Source organism: Podarcis vaucheri (assembly GCF_965113315.1).
Source record: "Podarcis vaucheri genome assembly, chromosome: 3".
In the NCBI taxonomy this organism is placed as follows: domain Eukaryota; kingdom Metazoa; phylum Chordata; class Lepidosauria; order Squamata; family Lacertidae; genus Podarcis; species Podarcis vaucheri.
Window position 1 is genome coordinate 81,657,538 of NC_138761.1, and position 17,941 is coordinate 81,675,478.

The 17,941-nt window shown below is 41.1% G+C and overlaps 1 protein-coding gene across 4 annotated transcripts in view; it reads left to right on the forward strand.

The window, feature by feature from the left end:
• Positions 1–17,941, forward strand: part of BACH2 (BTB domain and CNC homolog 2) — a 234,676-nt gene that overhangs the window by 67,505 nt on the left and 149,230 nt on the right. The window contains exon 1 of one of the 4 annotated variants that reach the window (XM_082216846.1): positions 456–544. The exons of the other annotated variants lie outside the window; for them this stretch is intronic. The gene's annotated coding sequence lies outside the window, so the exon portion shown is untranslated. Of the gene's footprint in view, positions 1–455; positions 545–17,941 lie in introns of those variants that run through there. 4 annotated transcript variants of the gene reach the window in all.

The following is a 17,941-nucleotide window of genomic DNA, read 5'->3' on the forward strand; positions in this document are numbered from 1 at the left end:
CTTCTCGGGATGGGAGGAGGGCGAAGTTTGGCGCCGCGGGTTATCTGGGGGGAAAGGGCTGCTTTCCTCGCGGCGGGAGGGAGAATGTGCCTGCGCTTTATTTCTCTGCCTTTGCGCCTTTGTATTCTGGCGGGAGACCAGCCTCGTTGATCCGGAGGCTTCAGAAAGTCGAGACGTTGCAGCGCGGGAAGTGTACCCGAAGCGAAGCCAGACCTGTTGTGAGGAGGCGGACGGCCGTGTGTTGCGCTCCGAGAAGATCTGTTTCTGTGTGTGTGTGTGTGTGAATGTAAATTGTGACCGGCACTGCTTTGGCTCTGTCGGGAGTCCCGCGCAAGGGTGGCTTTTATAGGTGGCTGGGGAGGAGCGAAGCGGAGGGAGGGGTATGTGTGTGGCGTGGAGAGGGTTAGGCCTGCCTTATACAGTGGGCATTTTTTAATTTCATTAAAGCTTCCGTCCCAGCGCGCCAGGAGAAAAGTGGTGACTGCCCTGTGCATGCCCGGGGATGGGTGTTTTGAGCAAGCCGCAGGAGGAGGAGCTCAGGATAGTAAGTCGGAAAGCGGGGAAGGGGAGGGGTGGAGTGGAGAGAGAGCGACTCTTGTTTTTCATGCGAGCAGCTGTCAGATTGCGAGGCCTTTTTAACAAGCTGGGAAAGAGGGAAGGGGGAGTTGGCAGGCAAATATTCCCTGGCCTTGCACATCTACTTTTATGAATTATCCCCTTCCCCCAAATGTGTCTCCGGTGCATTCCAGTTTTCCTGTGTTGCAACAGCGACTTGATGGTTCTCAACTGGGGTTGGGAAAAGCTTGTGCAGAACCTGGGAATGCCTTGAGACAAGTTCTAAGAAAGGAAGAGGTTGTGTTGTTGTTGCTGCTGCTGCTGGTTGCTTCAGGTGGTGCTGAATAGTGAGCGGGCAGAAAGGAGATGGGTTTCTTTTTGTGAGCTTGTTTTGTTTGTTCAATCTGGGTGGCTAAATGCTTCCTGCCAGATCCTTATTAAAGCCATCCAGCATGGGCAAGGCATGCAAAGCTGCTCGCATTATACCCGCTGCTTCTGCCCTCATCCTCCCATTGGGGCTTCCTATTCATAAGTCAATATGGATTGGGGATGTCAATCTGGTCAGCACCTCAATTCCTTTCTTGCCTCCCCTTCTCCCTCCCTTTCCTTCTTTGGAGCATAATAGGAATAACTTTGTGGTGCATTGCAATGAAATGAACACTTTAGGAGTCAATACTACATTGGAAGTTCCTGTGTATTCAAAGGCAGTGTCTAGTATTATTCTGTTGATTGCTTTGAAGAGAAATTTATGTTCTGTTTCCTCCCAGAGCATGCATTTGTCCCATGTACTTGGGTCACTGTGTGTAAATGTGCATACTTAGGACATCAAAAATGATTGCTTCATTTATAGCGTCAGGCTGCCAAATCATTTAATTACTGGAAGTGCCTTGTGGCAAGCAAAACTCTCCTTTAAATTATTTGTGACAAACGTTGGAGGATGCATTATTGTAACACAAAAGATTGTGCCATAGTTTTTTTAAAGAGTGGTTTCTATATCAATTTAATCTGTTGAGTTGCACAGCAAAGGATAATTACTTCCCAACAAAATATCTCACTTGCCTAGTGGGTTCCCAAAATAAGATAATGCCAAATGAAAGACCACATTTTTCATCTCTCTCTCTCTATTCTGTATAAAGTTGGAGAGAGATGTTAACGCCGATAATTATTTTCCCAGATCATTAAAATGTAACATACAGACCAGGCCTCTTAACTGTAAAGACTTTGGCTGTCATGAAGTAAGCTAAGTGTGAAATCATGCCTCTCCTTTTGTGGAACAGGCTATTTTTGTAAATCACCAGGCGTCTTTTTTAAAACGCTTATTGTGAGATCATTGGGCTTTTCATTACTGAGGCACTGGCACATTTTGAGTAACTTTGACACCTTCTTACATGGAGGGGCCATAGTTTAGTGACAGAGAACATCTTTATGTGCAAATAGTCTCTAGTTGAATTTTTTGCCATCTCTAGTTAAAAGGAAAATAGGTGACATGACAGACCCATCTCTGTTTGAGATCCTGGAGAACTTATCAGTCAGAGAAGGCAATGCCTGGGACAGATTGGCACATGACTTAATGAAAGCAGAGGCAAATTTCAAACCAGGAATTTCTTATTTGTGGCTCAGCCACTCAATCACTATGCTATACTACATATATACAACACACACAATATGTTGTGCTAGGTACATACGTGTCCTCTATTTGGTACAATTTCTCCCTAGAATTACATAGGAAAATGCTCGTATTTAGGGATTAGGACCATTACAGACCGATCCATTGTATATTCACTAAAAACAAGTCCAGTGCTGATCAGTGCACTTACTCCCTTGTAGGTGTGAACAGAAGTGCAGTCTTGGCCTACATTCAAAAGCACATAGAGTAAAATTTTCATTGATCTCAATGGGGCTTTCTTCTGAATAAGCACGAACAGGATTAGGCAGCACACGACTATGTATTGCCTCTACTAAAATCATATTTTCTTAGAATAAAATGCTAATAAATGTTATCCTGGTATGCCCCACAGAGAAACCTACGGTCTTCAAATAAAAACATCTTGAAGGTCCCAGGCCACAGAGAAGTTAGGCTGGCCTCAACTAGAGCCAGGGCTTTTTCGGCTGTGGCTCCGATCTGGTGGAACACTCTGTCACAAGAGACCAGGGCCCTGCGGGACTTGACATCCTTCCGCAGGGCCTGCAAGACAGAGCTGTTCCACCAGGCCTTTGGCCAGGGCACAGCCTGACTCCCTCCCTCGGCAATCTTCGCAGAGCTCTGGCCCAATGGTTGCTAGTGGCTTGAATTAATTAATTTTTATAATGAATGATTTTAGAATGTTGTTTATGTTGTACCTTTGTACTGTTTTATTGTTGTTAGCCGCCCTGAGCCCGGCTTCGGCTGGGGAGGGCGGGATATAAATAAAATTTATTATTATTATTATTATTATTATCCTTTGGCAGTAGAAATAATTTAGCACTCTTTTAATATGACTTCCTATGCTAGGTTGGACTATTTGCCAATCTGTGTCTTTCACTATGCCAGTTCATAGCGTTATGAGCATGAGTCGGCTGGGTATTGGGCTCACATGAACCCTTCTCCCCTGTCTTCCTTTGATCTAGCTGCAAAAAGGCAATTGGAAGCTTCAGCTTCCACTTCCACATTTTAAACTAACCAGAGTTATTTACATATGGATTTAGGGGGATTTTGGTTTGAGTAAACTGTTTTTTTCAAATAAGCCATGATCATGCTATTGAGTATTATCCTGGCTTGTTCTAAAACCATAGCGTAAAAGTAAATACAAATTAATTTAATAAAAAGTGGTTCTAATCCTCTCCCTATATCCATACCACAGAGCGAGAACATGTGAGCCGAAGTGTGATAAGTGTTAAAGCAGGCATAGGCAAACTCGGCCCTTATCTGAAGGGACTACAACTCTCATCATCCCTAGCTAACAGGACCAATGGTTAGGGATGATAGGAATTGTAGTCCCAAAACATCTGGAGGGCCGACTTTGCCTATGCCTGTGTTAAAGTCATATTTTAGTATTGCACCACAACCCCAGCAAATATAGGCATGACTTGACCTACAGCAGGGATGGGGAACTGGATCTGACTGGTGTTTCAGATCAGTATTTCTCCCATCCCACTCCATGGTCAGGTGGGCAGGGCCACAATGATGTTCGATAAGCCCCCCCATCTTTTTGTCCTCATGGTTTGAAATCAAATATTGCCGTCAAAGACTCAACCTGTAAAGCACAAATCATCAGCTTATGTTGGATGCTGTGAAGACCCCCGAGTCAGCTGATTGTCACATCTTGCTACACACTTGTGCATAGCACTTTGCACAGGCCTTTGTAGGCACGCCAAACACTACACCACTTCAGCTGAGCCAGGTCTCTCATATGGTGTTGGGCATGGAGCAGATGAGCATGATGTGATCAAAATGGTCTCATGAGCCAAATGGGGAAGCGTGATTAGGCCCACAAGATGAAGGTTTTCCATGCCTTACCTTTATACAGTATTGTGCTTTATAAATGGCTAAGCCTGCTTCACTCATTAAGATTCACTCGTGTCTTTTTTTTTATTGAGTAACAATTGTTATTACCTATTTGAAGCTTATGTAAGTTCAACACACATCAAATATACCCCCCCCCCAAAAAAAATATTATAGAGATGTACCTTAGATGTTTATGTCAGCATTGTAGCTTTTTGGATATGGCAATGAATAGATTTTAAGGAAACATAGCTAATAAAACAAAATGCTAATACATTTTAGCCTGTATACAGTAAATAATACTCCAATTATTTTTTTAATGAATGTCAGAATTGTAAGACGGTGCCAGTTCTGTCCTGTTGTAGAATACTTCCTCACACTTCAGCCCAAATTGAGATATGTCGTTGAAAATATTGGATGCTTGACATCGAATTCTTAGTGTAAAAGGGATGGCATTTTGTTTTGTGTTTCTTTTTCAACTCCCTGCTTTACAAGCGTGGGAATAAGAGTAGGGATTGTACGTTGGTATTCCCAGTTCTGCAGATAACTTGTTCTGTGACATGCTTCATTTTCTCAAGCTGTACAGGTAATGCCTACAGCGATGTTATAAAGATGATTGATGTTTTCAAGAGAGTTAAGAGATCTCTTGATGAGCAAATACTGTAGAGGTTCAAGCAATAGCTGAGGTAAACTCCAGACCTAATTAACTTCTGGAAGGTATGCATTCATATGCAATTGTAGGCAGGAGAGACAGGTTGAGGTGTGGAGGGATGACTATACACTGCTTCTTAACTTGCCGCTAGAGAGCCTTGTGGGAAACTTGCAGTGCAATCCTGTGTATGTTGACTCAGAAGTGAAGTTCAATAAAGCTGTGAATAAAATTACAGCCTTAATCACAAAACCCAAAGGTCTGGGTTTATCCAGACAAAGAAATGCACATGTGACCTTTTGTGAACAACCTCTGTGTGAAAACAGAGCAGGTAGTGCTTTTTCACCCAAAGACAAATCACAGGGGATATTCTTATAGTGGTGGCCCATATATAAAAATGCAGCATATGCACATTCAGAAATGGATACGGTCTGGGGTAAAATTGTTGCATACTTCAGCTGGGAGCTTAAGAACTATACAACTATTTCCACACGCTCAATGAACCTTCGGCTTGGTATTTTTGAATGGCAGCCCTCCCCCATCTAGGGTGGCAAACTGATTTTGAAAAATGTAGTTGATTTTCAAAAGCAGCTACAGTGATAATGGCAGTTGGGAAGGGAGGGGGGTTTGCTGTCTAAAGAGCACTATTCAAAAATTTGGCTCTGCATGCACACATGTCGTTAAACATATTTAAAGTAGATCTTTGATCCCAGCCTTGATATAGAAGAAACTTTTTTGGATGATATCTCTGGTTTTGACATTCTCAGTTATGCAGCAGAGTTCATTATATGAACTTCCCCTTCTTGGAGCTTCTGCAATAATTATGAGTTAAGCCAAATTTCTTCGGAGTTCAGACTTGGCTTCTGATTTGTTCAGCCTTCATATCATTGGTTCTTGCCACAGCTACTGCCAGCCCCTTCTCTTTCTTATCAAGTAGGACAGCTGCTGCTGTAGCTTTCATTTGATACCTGCATTCTGGGTGCCAAGACTCTAGGAAATATTGTCTTCAGTGTCTTTCATAAAGACCCTGGAAGATACCTTGAAAAATACAATTCCTAGCGATTTTGCTGCCTAAAATACTGTTGCTGTATGAGTGCCTAACCACAGTACCGGTTACTCTTATCTGGAAGCAATGGGAATACAGTGGTGCCCCGCAAGACGAAATTAATTCGTTCCGCAATTTTTGTCGTCTAGCGAATTTTTCGTCTTGCGAAGCACGAAATCCCATAGGAATGCATTGAAAATCAATTAATGCGTTCCTATGGTCAAAAAAAGTCCAAACAAAGCCAAATTTGGTACAACAACAGTTTATTAACTGCTCTTTAAAGTCACACATACTGTAAAGAGCAGTTCAAAAATTTAAGGGAAAATAAATTAACTTTATAAACAAAACATGTATTTGTTTTTAGTCAAAGAAAAAAAGTTGCGAGACGTTTTCGTCTTGCGAAGCAAGCCCATAGGGGAAATTCGTCTTGCGAGGCAAATCGCGAACGGAAAAAACTTTCGTCTAGCGAGTTTTTTGTATTGCGAGGCATTCGTCTTGCGAGGCACCACTGTAATGAAAAACTTTGAGGAAAGCAGCAAGCCTTGGGCATTGTCATATTCCCAGTGACATATTTGAGAGCATAGCCCAACATGGAATTTGGAAAGGGTCCAAATTTGAAAGAGTTAATTTGGGCCCTATTCCAAGCCAAGATAAATTAGCTTAGTTTAGGCGATCGCATTCCGGATTGGGTCTATTGCTAGTGGCTTGGTTTGCAGGTCACATCACTGTGGTTTAATGTGAACAAGCACTACTCCCCGCCACACTGACAAAACAGCTAGCATCATTCATGGTTTGTTTCCTCCAAACAAACCAGAAGTGGTAGCAAATGTTTATGCTTGGCTATTTGTGGTTTGTTTGGAGGAAACAAACCATGAATCTAGGTTCAGACAACATGATAAGCCAGGCTCTTGCTTGCTTTGTCTGTTCCATGACAGTAGCAGGAATCAGGGAGGAACACTGCAAACTTTTCAGCCATGTTGGTTCACATAATACCATAGTTTGTTTAAAACAATGGTTTATTATGACATTTGAACTGGGCCAGTGACAGAGACCCTTCAGTGCTCATATTTACATGAACATGGTCATGTCCCTGTCTTTGTCTTGGGGATATTCATCAAGCCTTGGTATTCAGAGGTAATAATAGTCTATAAAAAATAATGTAGCTTACTAGCTACAGGCAGTATTTGATAAAAGTATGTTCAGATACATAATATGAGAAGGAACCTTGCAGATACTTGGCGCTGTAATAGGAAATTTGCTGAGCATGATAGCTTTCATATGATAGCAAACTATAGTGTGTGATCATTCCTTCATATACATTCCTGCAATAGATATTGAACGAAGTAGAGCTACTTTTTATGGGTTGTTTGGTATATGTTTAGCAGTTTGAAAGCACGTCAAGTATAAATAGAGAAATAGGTACCGCTCCGGCGGAAAGGTAAACGGCGTTTCCGTGCGCTGCTCTGGTTCACCAGAAGCTTAGGCATGCTGGCCACATGACCTGGAAGCTGTATGTCAGCTCCCTTGGCCAGTAAAGTGAGATGAGCACCGCAACCCCAGAGTCGTCCACGACTGGACCTAATGGTTAGGGGTCCCTTTACCTTTATCTTTGGTATATGGATATATGATATAATCTGGCAATCTACATGGGAAGTAGTTTTTGTGTGTGTGCAGATTTTTGGTATGGTGTAACCTTAAGTGAATTACCACTTGTATATGTATGTGAATTGTTATTGTAGGTTCCTAAGTTATTCTGTATTGTGATTCTATTAAAGGTTGATAATAAAGGATATTAATGGTTGAGCCTCCAGAAAGGGAGGATATGAGCTCGAATAAATGAATGTGTATGTTCTTGAATAGCAGTAGTGAAGCGTTGCTATGCTTTAGGTTTACCTGTAAGTATTTAATACTGTAATGTCTTCCACTAGGATATAGCTAACAGTTTTATTGTTTCACTTCTAAAATCCAGTTCTGTATACCCTCTGAAACACTGAAAGGGAATGTTTCAGCTTGTGTAAAGTGATTCAGTAATACTGCCTCATACCAATTCAATATTTGATGATAATGTCTTGGCATGCAGAATTTATATATCTGGTTCTGTCTTTTATGTGACCCCATATGATGCATCTTCTGATTAACGTAGCCTTTCATCAGCTATAGCTGTACCAATTTTGTTGAATGCCCTGTGGTGTTAGGGAGTAAATATAATATGTTACACTGTTAATTTGGCACAGATGTTTTAAAATAATTGAACTTCCTATGTTAGCAATATAGACAGACCATGCTTCCATTAGTGGATTTCAAAGAACATAATGGTTTATCCTGGAATACTTCAAGTGCCCATTTTTCCTTTCTGAAATCTGCATACGGTTTGCTACAACTGTGCTAATAATGCCTACTCAGCTCTTGCAAAACTTGGTCACTGTTTCTTCTGTTCTGAGCAGAACAAAATAAAATAAAATAAAAAGAATCTTATGGCAGCTGCATAAATTAAGTATTCATTTTGAAGCTTGCCTCAAGAAAATGTAAAATGTATGAGCATAGCCAGCTGAGTTGCAGCATGCTCGTTTTGCTTTCTAGTCAGACTGAAGCATCTTTGTAGTGTGTTGAAAAGCGTCATACTTAGCCTGCCACTGCTGGAGTTGAAATGATAATTTTAGAGCAAGCGAGCAGAGGAATGCATATAAATTTCTGTGTGATCAATAATGAGCTCAAATTGAAGCTACTGGCTTAGTACAACAATTACCAGCATTGACAGAAGAGCTATTGAATGAACAATGCATGCAAATCAAAAGGCAAAAGGGGTAGCATTTTTTTTAAAAAAACACAGAAACTAACCAATTTGGTGATATGTTATGTGAGTGACATATAATGTTTGTAATCTTCTATGGAAGGTTGAAAAATGGGTACTCTTCACTTGCTCATTGAGACTTTGGGTGGTCCAGTTTTCATACTTGGGTATGCTGCTATGTTCCTGCTATAGAAAATGAATTTAAGACAATGCTTTTTATGCATACAATGATACCCTATGCATGCTTTCCTGGAAGTAATTCCCTGTGCATTTAGTAATGCACTTAGGATCACAGCATTTGTCATCCTAAAAGAATAATGAATTGGTATGGTAATTTCCTACTTGGCCCTAAACCTGAAGCCTCTACAATTTTTGTGCATGTGGATAATATTGTTTCTGCTATCAATTTACTTATCCTAACATATTCAGATTGAAATTAATTCAGAATACTCTGAAATCACCGTGCCCTGAACCCCTGGCGTACCTGGCAGCAAGTTCTCCCTGGGGTATACAGTCCCCAAAAGTGCAGTTCCATAGAACTCCTGAAACATCCAAGCCAAGGTCCATCCACATGGAAAGTTGAGCAGACACAGCACCTCAGCTCTGCTTCCCTTTTATACCTTGTGTGTTGATTGCAACTTCTGGGCTTGACAAAGCATGTGACCCTCACCTAAGCCTACTCTAGCTGAGGAATCTCCCAGAGCTAGTGAGCTGGGCTATGCACCCTTGCCTGCCTCTGCCTCCTGGAGTGCACCTCCTACTGCTCCCTACGCCTCAGAGCTGACTGTGTTTGTGGAGACGGGGACCCCTTTGGCTCTGGTGAAGGATCCTGTTCCTCTGGTTTCGGGGCAGCGACCCCCATCCTCTCGCCACCCCATGAGTACATTCTATGTGTTCTGCTCTGGGTTCCTGTAGCACATTCACATAGTGGACAAAAAGTAAAAGAATGGCTCTTGCACATTATGGAGTATAGCGATAGTGCAGGAAATATACTGTATCTGCTAATTTCTTTACTAGAGCTGTCCACATGTATTGTGAAGCTAAACTGTGGCTTAACACAGGGGTGGGGAGCCTGTTAGGCAAGATCTTTACTTCTCCTCTCTCCATGGACCAACTCTCATCTATTCATCTCCCCACTTGACTGGCTTAGATGGGGGAAGGGGTCTGCTTGACCAGCGCACTCCCTGCAGGAAATGTGCTGGGGAAGCCTCATCCAGCAGTTGAACCTGGGCCATCAGCTGACATCACCCAGCAATTTCATCTGATGGATGGTGGCCATGGTTTGGTATAAATGACTTTGAAGGCCAAATTGAACCTCCTGGTGGGTCAGGATTGGCCTGTGGACTAGCAGTTCCTCTCCCCTGGCTTAGAGCGAACAAGTAAGTATGCTCATGCCTGGCTGCTTTCCTTCTCTGTTCCTGCTGCTTTGGTTTGGAGTGAGATCTGTTTGGTTTAGAATGAGACGAACTACGGGTTCAGATGTAATGCTTAAGCCAAACCAAGGTTTAGCTCCTGGTAGCATGGTGGCTGCAGGAATGGCTGCCGTGATTTTCTCCCTTGGACTGGTATGTTTGTTCATTCATGCTAAGCCAAATTTTAGTTCAGAGTTATGTGTGAACCAGGCCAATGTATGAAGAGGACTGAAAAGGTTAATAGATTGCTATAATCCTGTTGTTTGCAGGTCTACAATTTTAAGCCTGAGTGAAGTAGCAGCAATATGTGCAGATTGTGTTCATCATATTACTGAATAATTGCAAGTGTTTCCCCTGCCTCTCAAAAACCAATCCAAAGCCTGTGAATTGGGTCTTCAACGTCAAAAGGCATTATCTTCTAGTATGACTAAATGCCAACATTTTCTTTCTAGAAATAAACCTTTATTCTCCAGCTTATGAAGTCATTTCTTAACTAGAGTATTTGATACTGTGAGTGTTCCAAGTTCAACAAAAGACTCCCAACTTTAAAAAAGGAAGTGCATTTTACAGCCCGTGCAGTAAGTTGTGCTCTGTGACAACAATTTCAGTTTTGAGAATAGAGAAGTGGCTCAAGTCCTTTGTTTGAATAAATAAGAAAGCTAAAACTAGTTGACTCTTGAAACTCAAATGCAGCTGCTAATTATAACTCACATTAAAATATTTTGAAAAAGAAAATATATGCAAGGTTTGAATAAGGAGAATAGAACTGTAAGCTGAAGGTTGTTCTGAATGCTTGTGTGTGTGTGTGTGTGTGTGTGCGCGCGCACGTGCGTCTGCACTTACTGAGTGGGAAGGGTTTTGCGTGTGTGTGCATTTAGCGTATTTGAGCCATTAAAAAATGTCAGCAGTTTCCTACAGGCAGCTCTTGCTGACTCACATGTCTGCCTGCAGCACAAGCTACCTTTAATTTAAGCTGTGCACAATAGGAGAGCACAGACTCAAAGAATGTGAGAGAGGTGTTTTGTTGCTCAAAGGCTATTTTTAAGTTCCCTTTGCTGCGGCAGTTTCCTTCCTCATTAACACAATACAACTTTCTTCTTCTTCATTTTAACATCTTCAGATTGCTCTTTAGATGCACATTTCAAGCAAAGATGCCCACGTTTGCTGCACCCCTGCTGATGTGGGGTGGCTCCTACTGATGTTTTGTAGAATGTGTTTGTCTGTCTTGGGGGCTGCTTTAGACATTGCATGACAGCACACCTAGGTTAAATGTTGAAAGCATATTTGACATGGAGATTCATTTAATCCTTTACCTGATTACAGCACCCATGTTTCAAAACGTATTTATCTCACTTACGCTTTTCAATTTTAGATACATATGTGCCTGTACACCCCCCAAGAAAACCTCCAAACCACACAGTGATCACAGGTAGTGCGTTTCCATGAGGATCTTGCTGGCTTTTATGCCTATTGGATAATTGCAGATCGTTACTGCTCTTTTCTCCTTTTCCCCTTTTCATTTATTTGCTCCCCTGTTTTCTTTCTTGCCAAATGAATTCCTCATTAGTTACAACAGTGAATCTTGATTGCATAGGTATCTGAGTACACACCTGCGCAGCAGTACACACCTGCACAGAGTACACATGTTCCACGGGGCCTCTTTTAAAAGACTCACCCTGTAGTAAGCTATATGGTGCCCCAAATTCTGTAGATTGGAGGGTTGGTAGGTACATTGCCACCCTGACCTTTTAAACGATTTGCTTGGAAGTAATTGATTTTGAGAAAACATAGTTATAAGTGGCATTGGTGAAGCCATAGTTGTCCTCAAGTGTAAATCTTTTTAGGTAGCCTTAGTTTTCTGAATCTGCAACACAGAGCTTTGTTATTTGTTCAAAACATTTGTATACTGTTATTCACCCAGTTTGGATTTCAGGGTAGTTTACACAGCTGGTGAGACCCAATAAGGATGTGAGCAAGATAAGTCTTATTATGATTATCTCATAATATTTTACATGCTTTTATAGTGGCCATGGAATGCATTTTAGATTTTTTTTTGTATGGCAAACCACATTCTTTAGCGCTGTAAATATCTGTTACTGCTATCAGCACTAAATATTATCTCCTAATGTTGAGGCATCAAATCACCTACACAGTGATCCCAAGTATGTTATTTAGGAGTAAAATATATTGAATTTTGTGCATCTCAGTTCCTGGGAAATATACTTAATATCCCAGATTTAATATGGTAGATTGAACAGTAGCTTATGAGTGCTTTTGGCTTGCTCTGGGAAAATATTATCAAGATGCAGTTATTAAAAATAACTTAAATATATGATTCAAAGTTTATGACGAGAGTCGTATTTTCTCAATGCAGATGAAACAATAGTATTTTTAAAGGCTCCTATAGGAAATTGCAGACACTAGATATTTTATCCATAGATGCTTCATCCAATTGTGGCAGTTACAGTACTGTGTTTAGAAACATGCTGTTTGTTTTTTACTTGGGAGTATTATTATGGGCTTGTTGAAATAACACTGCTAGGAGGGAAAGCAAATTCTTTCTTTGGAAGGGACATGATACACTGTAATCATTCCAATGTATCAGAGAGAAGTCAGTGTTCAATATGGTTGGGACTCACCACTGAGTTATAGAAATTTTCTGAGTGAATAAGCTTCCAATGGTGGAAACAAAATAGAAGAATAACACCTAACTGTTGGGTTTTGTGGAGACCAATAGGTGAGTTATTTTTAATAAAAGGCAAAAGAGTAAAGTTAATTTAATAGAACTTGCATGCACCTACACATGAACCACTGCCATAGGTGCATGATCCTAGCAAAAGATAATTAACAGTTGGCTCAGTTGGTTAGAGTGTGGTGCTGATTATGCCAAGGTTGCAGATTCGATCCCTGTATGGGTCAACTGCATAGTCTTGCATTGCTGGGGGTTGGACTAGATTATCCTCAGGGTCCCTTCCAACTCTGTGGATTTACGAAGTTCTGTGATTTACGAATATTTATACCCTCACCTACTAACCAAAGTTTTCAAGTAGAAGTGTAGTTATCAATGAAATGTAAGAATTGTGGCTACTCAGAATATATTATTCTTTAAATTCTTCATGGTCTACTATATGTGCAAGTAATGTGCCTATTTTGAAACAAGGGAACCATTTTCTTAAGAAGGAGCTCTGTGCAAAATCTTGATCGGAGACCAAGTTCTCCAAATAATAGATAATGAGAAGATTGAGTATTGAGTGTTGTCAGTTTTATTCTGTTCTGTTTATGCTGTTTTTCTTTTCTTTGTATTTCTACGCTTAATCATGTCGATTTGAAATAATAGCTGTTGGTTTTGAGGCAGAGATAGATAGATAGATGATAGATGTTTTAATACTTATATTTACCCTGCCTTAAGACCTTTGAGTGAAGGGTGGGCTATTCATCTTTGAAATACATACACATACCATGCAGGAGGGTATTTTCATATTCCTGACATACCTTCTGGTGGTTCATGACTGGATTTAGGACAGATTTCTGAACTTCATGTGCAATCCAAAACCATATTTGCATTCAAATCAAATTGATAAGGAAGCAAGTCTGTTTGACCTCTGTGCACTTGGTTCCAGATAAAAATACATTTAAATATTGGGGTGCTAGTTATATAAGCTTCCTTGTGTGAAAAATAATGACATGTTGTGCAGAAGCCAGAATGAGTTAAGCAAAATTAAAGCCCATTGATCTCAGTGGGATTGAAGAGTACTTAATTCTTTCTGGATAGCAGAGTATGCCTGGCAGCATATTTACTTTTACCAGTGTCAAAAGGGAAGGAGGAACGGAAAGAAAGGGGCTAATGTGTTTGGGCCTACAATATGCTTCAAGGTATGTAGTTGAGGGCACATGGAATTCAAAGCTTTTTTTTTTTAATTGAAGGGAGGAAAGATTGGCCCATTGATTCCCTACACAGAAACCAGCGCATAGGCTTCTTGTATTGTATGAAGTGGACTATGGTGCAGTAAGTTGGTCCTCTCCCATGACATTAAAAAGCACAGTGAAAGGGGACCAAATAGAAGCTAGTTCTCTTTCCCCTTCCCTTCCTTTGAGAAAATTGTTTGAGTCCATTCACTGCATAAAGGACTTTCTTCTTGTATGAATGGTCTGTCATATGCGCTGAAATCCAAAATGTTAATTAGGTGGCCTGATCCAAAAGAGATGACGTCCCTGCATTTTGCAAGTTGTATAAACTTTTGCTCTTTTCTACTTTACAGTTTGTTCACTGGAGCTGGAATTTAAGGGTAATGCCATAGATACGGTAGATATAAGCATCTGTACAAAGAATTCATTTGCCTACATAGGCACAATGATGTAAAATTGTAAGAGAGAGAAACAACAGTGACCTTACTGTGGGTGCCTGCTATAGACTGCCAAGCCAGACTGAAGACTTGGATGATGCCTTACTAGAGCAGATTACCAAACATTCAAAAAGGAGAGAAATAATAATCATGGGGGACTTAAACTTCCCCGATATCTCTTGGGACCCAAATTCTACCAAGAGTGTAAGGTCTGACAAATTCCTCCATTGCATCGCTGACAATTTCATTTCCCAGGTGGTGGGAGAACCAACAAAGGGATCATCTATTTTGGACCTGGTCCTCAACAAAAGGGAGGAACTGATTGATGCTTGGAAACTTGGGAGGAAGTGATCATGTTCTCCTGAGTTTCAGGATGCAGAGGCAAGGGAAAACTGAGTGTAGTTGGACATGCATTCTGGACTTTAAGAAGGCCAATTTCGAAAAGCTGAAGGAGTTACCAGGTGTGATCCCGTGGTCAGAAATACTCAATGAGACGGGAGTCCAAGAAGGATGGGAGTTTCTTAAAGGAGAAATATTGAAGGCCCAAATGCAGCAGATAATGCCAACAAGAAAGAAAAGTGGGAGGTATCTAAGGAAACTGGTGTGGTTGCATAAGGAGCTTACAGATGAGCTGTGAGTTAAGAAGGGCATGTATAAGAAATGGAAGAAAGGGGAAATCACAAAGGAGGAGTATACACGTTTAGCCAGCAGTTGCAGGGAGAAAGTCAGGCTGACTAAAGCTCAAGGAGCTCAGGCTTGCAAGAGAGGTTAGAAATAATAATAATAATAAAGGTTTCTTTGGTTATGTCTGAAGTAAGAGGAAGAACAAGCACCTGATAGGTCCTTTGCATGGGGAACACGGAGAAATGCTATTGAGTGACAGAGAAAAGGTGGAACTACTCAACACCTACTTTGCCTCTGTTTTCACCCAAAAGGAAAGCGATTCCCAACCTGGTGATAACAGAATAAATGATGTAAGGAGGGAGCTGCAGCCCAAGAGAGGAAAAGAGGTAGTAAGGGAACACCTAACTACTTTAAATGAATTCACATCTCCAGGACCTGATGAGCTGCATCCAGGGGTACTAAAGCAGCTTGCGGATGTAATTTCAGAGCCTTTGTCTATTATCTTTGAGAATTCTTGGAGAACAGGTGAGGTCCCTACAGACTGGAGATGGGCAAATGTCCCCATCTTCAAAAAGGGGGGAAAGGAAGACCCAGGTAACTACCGACCAGTGAGCTTGACATCAATAGCAGGGAAGGTCCTAGAATAGATAATTCAGGAGTTAGTCTTGTGAACAATTTAGAAAAGGATGCTGTGATTACTCAGACAGCATGGGTTTCTCAAAAATAAGTCATGCCAGACCAATCTGATTTGTTTTTTTGATGGAATTACAAAATTACAAACAGGGAAATACTGTGGACATAGTGAATCTTGATTTCAGTAAGGCTTTTGACAAAGACCCCATTATATTCTTACGAGGAAGCTGGTAAAATGTGGGTTGAACGAGATAACTATTAGGTAGATTTGTAGCTGGTTGACTGACTGAACCCAAAGAACTCATTAACGGTTCCTCATCATCCTGGAAAAAAGTGACAAGTGGGGTGCTGCAGGGTTCTATCCTGGGCATAGCTGCCCAGTTGACAGCTAAAGCCACAGAAGACAGAATCAGAATTCAAAATGACCTTAACCAGATGCACAAATATAGGATGGGGGACACCTGGTTTCCACACTTGGAATACAGTGTCCAATTCTGGGCACCACAGTTTAAGAAGGATGTTGACAAGCTGGAACGTGTGCAGAGGAGGGCAACCGAGATGATTAAGGGTCATGAGGAGCGCTTGAAGGAGGTGGGTATGTTTAGCCTGGAAAAGAGGAGACTGAGAGGAGATATGATAGCCATCTTCAAATATCTTAAGGGCTGTCACATGGGGGAGGGAACATGCTTGTTTTCTTCTGCTCTGGAGGGTAGGACTTGAACCAATGTCTTCAGGCGGCAAGAAAGGAGATTCTGACTAAACATTCAGAAAAGCTTTCTGACAGTAAGAGCTGTTCAGCAGTGGAACAGACTCCCATAAGAAGTGGTGGACTCTCCTTCCTTGGAGGTTTTTAAGCAGCGGTTGGATGGCCGTCTGTCATGGATGCTTTAGCTAAGATTCCTGCATTGCAGGGGGTTGGACTAGATGACCCTTGGGGTCCCTTCCAACTCTAAGATTCTATGATTATTTGAGTACGGTATGTCCTATATTACTATCCTTTCCCTTTCCCATTCTTAATCCTGTGGGCTCTGCTAAAGCAGGATCTGTGACTCATTCAGTTATCTTTCTCCTATAGTTGCTCATCTGCCACTTGAGGTTTACCTTCAGCTTGGTGGAATCTGATGACTAATACTTAATAAGAGTAACCACCACAATCTCAGCTGATATATGCAAGCATCAAGAAAACAAACAATATCCAGTTTTACCATGTCATGGTTTTGAAGCTAATAGAATTTGGCATGCTTGCTTAGTTGAGTTACAACATAATTGCTTTGTCTAGCCCTGATTATTAATATAATAGATCAAGGGAAAATTTCTGAACCAAAAATATGCAGCTTCATGCATTCTGTATCATGCTTATATTACCAGCACCCCAATGTTTAAATTTCAGTTTGCAACCCAAAGTATGTATTCTGTTTTCTGTAATTGCATATACTGTGTATTCTCAGTTAAATAATGATTGTGCAACCCAGAGGCTTCACTATATATACCTGAAAATAAATTATTAAAATAGTCAAGATACTGCCATAGATTTAAGACATTTGCACATTCTTTAGGAAAGTAAAATGTAAATGACCCCTGGATGGTTAAGTCCAGTCAAAGGTGACTATGGGAATGCGGCGCTCATCTCACTTCAGGCCGAGGGAGCTGGTGTTTGTCCACAGACAGCTTTCCAGGTCATGTGGCCAGCATGACTAAACTGCTTTTGGCGCAGTGAGACACCGTGATGAGTGCCAGGTGCAATGGAACACCATGACGGAAGCCAGATCGCACGGAAATGCTGTTTACCTTCCTGCTGCAGTGGTACCTATTTATCTCCTTGCACTGGTATGCTTTCAAACTGCTAGGTTGGCAGATGCTGGGAAAGAGCAATAGGAGCTCATCCTGTCACGGGGATTCAAACTAACTGATTTTCTGATTGGCAAGCCCAAGAGGCTCAGTAGTTTGATCATGGTAGGTTGTCACTGCTTCTTAGCCTTTTTTAAAATAGCATGAAAGGCATGTGAAATACTCACAAAAACAAAAGAACTGAACAGTGAAGCATAAACTGAAACAAACATTCTAGGGAAGTGAATTGGAAGTAATTCACTTGCCAGCTAGTTCTTTTTCTTTCTCTTCCCTTTTGGATAGCTCTGTTTTAAGCCATTTTCTTTGGGTAGCTCTCTTTTGTCTGATTTCAGATCAGTTATTCACATGAAGCTAACATCCAGCATTTTATACTGAACTCACTTGACCTGATCAATAGGGGAAAAAGAGAGATAAGATTGTGTCCTCCTTAATACTTTGAATAATTTAAATGTTTGCTAAAATCATAGTTTTTGTGGCTTGATCCCCACAAGGTAGGTATAGTACTTAGGATCTGAAACAGCAACGCTTCATTTTCTATAGTTATTATCCAACAAGGAACA